Here is an 8,367-nt window from a genome sequence, read left to right as displayed (position 1 = left end):
CTTTCTTTCTTTCCACCATGTTGGCCAGGTTGGTCTTAAACTCCTGCCTGCCTCAGCCTCCCAAAGTTCTGAGATTGCAGGCATGAATCACAGAGCCCAGCCGGTGATCCCTATCTTATGAAAAATATTTTAAGGAAGAGAAATAATGGAAAAGTTTCCTAATATATAACCTCGATCATAAAACCAGAAAAGAAAGAAAAATTGTAGGATAATTCACTTAATAACATACATGGCAAATTCTAAATAAAATATTAGCAAACCAAACCAGAAAATCATTCAAATTATCAAGTAGGTATGGGAAGATAGTCTTAATTGTAGAATGTAATAAAATGATTCTGAGAGATACAAAAAGAGATTTCTTTCCTACTCTCTTGTGCTTACTCAATACAGCACAGAACATTTCTGTGGCCAGATGTGTGGAAGATTTTCTCCACACACCAAGCAAGTCTCCAACAGATACCAGCTGGGTGCCCTATAATTCAATTCAATTCTGACACTATCTGCCTGGAAATAGTGTCAGATCCCACAGACTAAGAGCTCAGTCTCAAAAGACTTTGCCACACTTCGGATGCCAATCACAAGCCATGCTTCTGTTACGTGTACAAGCCTGCAGCAACCTCAATTCTTGCCTCCTCAGATGAAAGAATTTGACTGGGTAGCATAAAGCAGAAGGAGAGACTGAGGCAAGTTTTAGAGCAGGAGTGAAAGTTTATTAAAAAGTTTTAGAGCAGGCATGAAAGGAAAAGTACACTTGGAAGAGGCCCAAGCAGGTGACTTGAGAGATCAAGTGCATGGCTTCACCTTTTAACTTGGGATTTTATATGTTGGCATATTTCCAGGGTGTAGCATTCTTGCCTTGGGGGTGGACCGTCCACATGCACAGTCGCTAGCCAGTGCTTGGGAGGGGAAGCATATGCAGTGTGATTACTGAAGTTGTACACATGCTCACCTGAAGCATTCTTCCCTTACCAGCCGAATGCTTCTGGAAGGTCATACACAGACTCCATCATTTTGTCTCTTAGTGAACATGCTTGAACCCACTTGCCCAACTCTTGAGATCTTATCAGGAAGCTTCTGATCACCAGCTTCAGGGTTTTCTAACCATTGAAAACTGCCTTTCCTTGGCTCTGACTGCAACCCATTATTATTTTAGAGAGTCGGTTTAATAATTACCTGACCATCATCTGATGGTTGCCTGACATTCCTGGTGTGTGTGTGGGTTTGTGGGGGACTCCTTTCCTGCTCTGCTCATGTCTGACTAGCTATCAACTGTAAAATTTCTGACCAACCACTCTAAGTTGGTGTTTTCATAATCCACTCTTTGGGTTTGATTATTGCTGCAGCAGCTCACTGGATTCAGGGAAACACTTTACTTAAGTTTAATAATTTGCTAGTAAAGGACACAGATGAACAGACAGAGGAAAGGCAAAAAACAAGGCATGTGGGAAAGGAACAGAGCTTCCATACCCTCTCTAGGCACTCCACCATCCAGGCACCTCATGTGTTCAGCAATCTAGAAACTCTCTAAATCCTATTCTGAGTTTTTAGGGAAGTTTCATTACATAGGCATGATTGATTACATCATTGGCCATTGGTGATCAACTCAACCTTGCAAGTGAGTAGGGTTGAAAGTTACAACCTTCTAATAAGGTAGTTGGTTCTCCTGGCAACCAGCCCCCATCCTAAGTGTATCCAGGAGCCCCTAGCCACCAGTCATCTCATTAGCATGCAAAAGAGACAATAATCATGTTGGGAATGCTCTCTTTTAGAAGTTGTATGCCAGGAAATAGGGATTAAGAACAAATATAAATATGCTATTGTAAATCACAATATCACAATGGATTCCCCTGTTAACAGACTAAAGAAGAAAGTCTATACCATCACCTCAACATTTTAGAGAAATAAATACTTAAAATAAAATACTTTAGAGAAATAAATACAAAAATATTTCATATGGAACCAAGAAAGAGCCTGTATAGCCAAGACAATTCTAAGCAAAAAGAACAAAACTCAACTTTTTTAAAAACAAAACACAACCCTGCCTTTTTGCTGCCATAGATCAATAGTTCTCAAGCTTTACATGCATCCAAATAATCTAGCAAACTTTTTAAAATACAGATTGCTTTGCAGATTGCTTTGCCCCACCACCAGCATTTTTGCCTCAGTAGATCTGGGAAGAGGTCAGATATTCTCCATTTCTAACAAGTTCCCAGTTGAAGTTGATGCTGCTGGTCCAGGGGCTACATTTTGAGAATCGCTACTATAAGGATGTAGGCCCAGTACTGATATTTAAAGAGCAATCAGAAAGTAAAATATCCACTTCTTAAAAATGTTAGGTAATCTAAATTAATCATATCTGACAGCAATATCAGATGTATGTATATCCCTTAAAAATTTAGGGATGGATGTTTTGTGGTTTGTAATTTCCCTTCCCACTTACCTCTGACTCTGTTTATGTTACTATTGAAGTTTTCCAGAACTATTATCTCCTTCATATTTAATCGCTGACTGTTTTATAATCATCAATATCGTGTGTAACTGGTCCCACTTCAATTATTCTAGTAGGCTTCCAATAGAATTTTACCTGCTTTGAACCATGCACTGTTTTCATATAATGTGCTTTTTTCTTCCTTTTTAGAATGGAACATATAATAGATTTCAATAGAGAAGAAATTCTTTTGATGTAGATTTTTGCTCAATGGAATTAATGCTTCTTCATTTTTATTCAGACTAGAAAAATGTTATATATTAGAAGTGGAAAATAATTCTATGTGCATATAGCTATGATTTTCAGTTATTTATGTAGGAGATCATGAGCAAGAATACAAGCATGTTAAAATAAGCAAGGTTGATCAACGCATTAATTTTTTTTTTTAGAGATGGGGGTCTCACTATGTTTCCCAGGCTGGCCTTTAACTCCTGGGCTCGAGTGATTCCTCCACCTCAGCCCCCCAAATAGCTGGGACTGTAGGCATGTGCTGCCACATCTGGATAATAATCTTTTCAAAGTTGAATATGAATAGATTCAATTGTATGGTCATTATTTTTCCATGTGTTTATTGTAGGCTTGTTGTTCCTGGCATCCAGGAATAGCTTTTATCATCACATGTAGGGATTTTTTAGAGATATTATGGGTTTTATTCCAGACCAACAAAATAAATCAAAATCACAATAAAGCAAATTACAGATTTTTGGTATCCCAGTGCATATAACAGTTATATTTACACTATACTGTAGTCTATTAAGCATGCAATAGCACTATTTCTGAAAAATGTGCATACCTAAATTAAAATACTTTATTGATAAAAATTGCTACTGATCATCTGAGCCTTCAGGGGGTCCTAATCTTTTTGATGGTGGAGGGTCTTGCCTTAATGTTGATGGTGTTGATGACTGCTGATGAATCAGGGTGGTGGTTGCTAAACTTGGGGTGGCTATGGCAATTTCTTAAAATAGCAGTGAAGTTTGCTGTATTGATTGACTCTTCTTTTCAGAAAAGATTTCTGTGTAGCATGTGATGCTGTTTGACAGCATTTTACCCACAGTGGAACTTCTTTCAAAATTCCATGTTTATGGAATATTCTAATTCCTTTGTTGTCATTTCAACAATATTCAAAGCATCTTTACTAAGAGTAGATTCCATTTCAAGAATCCACTTTCTTTGCTCATCTATAAGAAGCAACTCCTCACTTATCTAAGTTTTATCATGAGATTGCAGCAATTCATTCACATCTTCGGGCTCCACTTTCAATTCTAGTTCTCTTGCTATTTTTACCAGATTTGCAGTTACTTCCTCCTTGAAAGTCTTGAACTTCTGAAAATTATCCATGAGGGTTTGAATCAACTTTTTCCAAACTCTTGTTAATGTTGATATTTTAGCCCCTTCTCATGAATCACAAATGTTCTTATTGGCATCCAGAATGATGAATTCTTTCCAGAAGGTTTTCAATTTACTTTTTCCAGATCCATCAGACAAATCACTATCTATGACACCCCCATAGCCTTATGAATTATACTTTTTAAATAATGAGACTTGGCCAGGGGCAGTGGCTTATGCCTGTAATCCCTATACTTTGGAGGCCAAGGTAGGGGGATCACTTAAGCCAAGGAATTAGAGAACATCCTGGGCAACATAGTGAGACCCTGTCTACACAAAAATAATAAAATGCAACAAATAGTAAGACTTGAAAGTTGAAATTAGTTCGTGACCCATGGGCTGCAAAATGGATATTGTGCGAGCAGACATGGAAACGTTAACCTTGTGCATCCCCATCAGAGCTCTTAAGTGTCTAGGGCATTGTCAATTAACAACAACATTTTGAAGGAATTTTTGTCTGAGAGTTAGGTCTTAGTAGTAGGCTTAACATATTCTGTAAACCATGCTGTCAACAAACGTGTTGTCATTCAGGTTTTCTTATTCCATTTATAGAGCACAAATAGAGTAGATTCAGCATAATTCTTAAAGGCCCTAGGCTTTTTGGAAGTTAACTGAGCATTGGGTTTGACTTAAAGTCACCAGCTGCATTAGCCTCTAGCAAGAGAGTCCATCTGTCCTTTGAAGCTTTGAAGCCAAGCATTGACTTCTCCTCTCTAGCTATGAAAGTCCTAGATGGCATCTTTTTCCAATAGAAGTCAGTTTCATATATGTTGAAAGTCTGTTATTTAGTGTAGCCACCTTTATTCATGATCTTAGCTAGATCTTCTGGGTAACTTGCTGCAGCTTTTACATCACTGCTTGCTGCTTCACTTTGCACTTTTATGTTAAAGAGATTGTTTCTTTTTTTAGCCTCATGAACCAACCTCTACTAGTTTCCAATTTTTCTTCTGCAGCTTCCCCATCTGCCTCAGCCTGCATAGGATTGAAGAGAGCTAGGACCTTGCTCTGGATTAGGCTTTGGCTTAAGGGAATGTTGTGGCAGGTTTGATCTTCTCTTCATACCATTAAAATTTTCTCCATATCAGCAATAAAGTTGTTTTCCTTTTTTTTTTTTTTTTTAAATAATTTGTGTATTCGCTGGCCTAACACTAAATTTCCTTTAAGAACTTTTCCTTTGTATTCACAACTTAGTTAACTGGCACAAGAGGACTAGCTTTTGGACTGTCTCAGCTTTCAACATGACTTCTTCATTAAGCTTAATCATTTCTAGCTTTTGATTTAAAGTAGTAAGAGACATGTGACTCTTTTTTTTTTTTTCACTTGAACACTTAGAGATCATTGTAGGGTTACTAATGAAGCTAATTTCAATATTGTTATATCTCATGGAATAGGGAGGCCTGAAAGAGGAAGAGAGGAAGGGAATGATCAGTGGAGGAATCAGAACACACACAACTTTCATCAGTTAAGTTTACTGTCTCATAATGGTATAGTTTGTGCAGTTCCAAAACACAATAGTAACATCAGAAATCAATCATCATAGACCACTGATTATAGACTACCATAACAGATATAATCATTTCAAAAAGTTGGAAATATTGCAAGAATTACCAAAATGGGATAAAGAAACACAAAGTGAATACATGGTATTGAGAAAATGTCCCCAGTAGACTTGCTGAATGCAGGGTTGCCACAGACCTTCCATTTGTAAAACATGCAGTATCTGCAAAGTGCAATAAAGCAGAATGCAAAAAAAAAAAAAAATGAAGTATTCTTGTATTTAGATAGGATAACCAGGGAGAAAACATAGAAAGACTTTTTGTTATTTGGTAACATGTAAGTTGATTTTTATATAATCATTTTTGTTCTAAAGAGATTATCATCAGTGCATATGTAAGCATATTTCATATTCATGCTTACATGAATATTTAAAAGGAAATAGTGGGACTTGTATATTGTGTTACCAAAATTTTTCTCAAATGCAAGTAAGCACTTTGATTTCAATTTAGTATTTTACTTTTACTTTTTAAAAAAGAGTGGGTAATGTTATGTACCAGTAAGTGATTGATAAATGACAGAATGTCCCACTCTATACTTGGAAATAGGGTCAAGGGCATAGCTGCACAGGATTGTCAGGGGAGGCCACAGATCAGCCCCCAAAATGAGCATTACATTGAAGAAATTGTTCCTACAATCCAGAAATCTTAGTGAATATGATAGAAAATATTATAGTTGTATGTCACTTAACAATAGGGATACATCCTGAGAAATGTGTCATTAGGTGATTTCATTATTGTGCAAATATTATACATTTTCTTACACAAGTCTAGGTGGTATAGCCTCCTGCATACCTGGGCTGGATGGCACAGCCTATTGCTCCTAGACTCTAAACCTGTACAGCATGTTACTATACTGAACACTGTAGGCAGTCGTAAGACAATGGTAAGTATTTGTGTATTTAAACATAGAACATGTACAGTAAAATATGGTATAAAAGATTAAAAATGGTATACCTGCATAGGGCACTTACTGTGAATGGAGCATACAGGACCAGAAGTTGCTCTGGGTGAGTCAGTGAGTGGATGGTAAGTGAGTGTGAAGGCCTCAAACCTAACTGTACACTAATATAGCCTTTATAAACATGTACACTTAGGTGACACTAAATTTATAGAAAATATTTTTATTTAATAATATTAATATTAAATATTAATAATAATATTAATAATTAAATATTAAGTAAAGCTTAATTTACTATAACCTTCTTATTCTATAAACTTTTAGATTATCTTAAAGTTTTTGACTCATAATAGCACTTAAAACAAACACATTGTACAACCATACAACAAAAGTGTGTTCTTTCTTGATATCCTTACTCTATAAGTTCTATTTAAAACTTTTTTATTTTCTATTGTATTTTACTGTTTAAACATTTTTTTACAAAGTAAGGCACAGAGGCATACATTAGCCTAGGCCTATACAGAATCAGATCAAGACGTCAAGAAGCAATTATAATCTTACGAGACCACTGTTGTATATGTGGAGTGTCAATGACCAAAGTGTTGTATTTCTTTATAATGTAGTATTTTTCTGTTAAGTTGCATAAACAATAAATTTTCAAGCAAAATGTTGGTGATTTCAGAAAAAAAGTGGACTAGTCATTGGTTTAAATTGAGGGACATTACTGCTAGGTGCTGAATAAAATCAATTTTTTGAAAAAATAATTTACTTTCTCCATGAAGAGAAATAATTAAAAGCAGACATAAGAAATAAGTTGGATAATAAAATTTATAATGAAAAGATTACTTTGATTTCCCTCAGCTTTTCTTAAGGATGAGTTTTCAAAATGCAAACTGAAAATAGAAGTGATTTTGAATTTTGTTTGTAGAATCCATCTTTTACATACTCAAAATATCTATTTTGGTCTCTAATAATTAAAGGAAATCATATTGATTGCATGGATTGCTGTAAGATCTCAACAGTCATTTAGACTTTGTGTACTTGGCTGCAGTTCTTTATGCATGGGATTTTTTTAAGTAACAGTCATCATGATCTTAACTTCTTTTTCCTCAGTTCCTTTTGAAGTTCAATTATTAATTTTATTCCCCTTCCACCACCAAGGAATTCTAACCTTCAGTTTTATGTTCTCTTTATAGTCACAAATTTCTAGGTATGTTTGGAGTTCTTTTTTGATATCTTTTTAATTTCTGGACCACATCAGTTTTATTCTGACAGATGCAGTCTCTAAAATAAGCTGTGTGATGCACTCAAACCTAAAATAAACCATTATTTCAGGGTTAGGTGCGTCATACCTGCAAATAACCTCATTTATCTAGAGAAATGTATTTAATGCTTATTGTATAAATACCAGTGTTTCAGCGTGATCTATAATACCATCTGTCACTTCTTTTTGTCCAATATATAATTCAATCCCTTATTCCAGTTTTTGAGAGGGGGAGCTCTTGCATATATCTATACATACTGTGACAAGAACCCAGGCATATTATGAAAACATATTAAATATTAGCCAAGATAAAATTTTAATGCAAGTTGAATGAAGTGCTATCTTTGTTGCTAAGATATGCATTAAAGTAAGCTTATATCATTGGCATCTTTCACGAACTTCATTTAAAGTATATTTTAAACACAATGTTCTGGAAAATAGGAAAGTAACTGCTATTTCTATTAGAGGACTTGTCTCTGGTTATGACACAGAATGCTCTACTGCAGAAAGAGAGGAAAATAAAAACATAAAATGGAAGCATGTTGCTGAAAAAGCAGCATTTTTTTTTTTTTTCCTTGCAGCTTGCCTGAAAAACTTTCTGCCTGGATTAGAATAGAGCCTTAGATTGATATTTGTAGGGATGCAGATCCAGAATATATGTCAGAAAAAATTTAGATTATCGAATATTTGTTGAGTGAATATGAGGTGCTTGACATGATGACAGGTTGAGGACTCTGAAAAAGATCAGACTCCAGGTGTTCATCTTCTAATG

Source organism: Mandrillus leucophaeus, unplaced genomic scaffold (genome assembly GCF_000951045.1).
Source record: "Mandrillus leucophaeus isolate KB7577 unplaced genomic scaffold, Mleu.le_1.0 Scaffold850, whole genome shotgun sequence".
In the NCBI taxonomy this organism is placed as follows: domain Eukaryota; kingdom Metazoa; phylum Chordata; class Mammalia; order Primates; family Cercopithecidae; genus Mandrillus; species Mandrillus leucophaeus.
The sequence above is the reverse complement of the archived record's forward strand: the minus strand, read 5'-3'. Positions refer to the sequence as shown.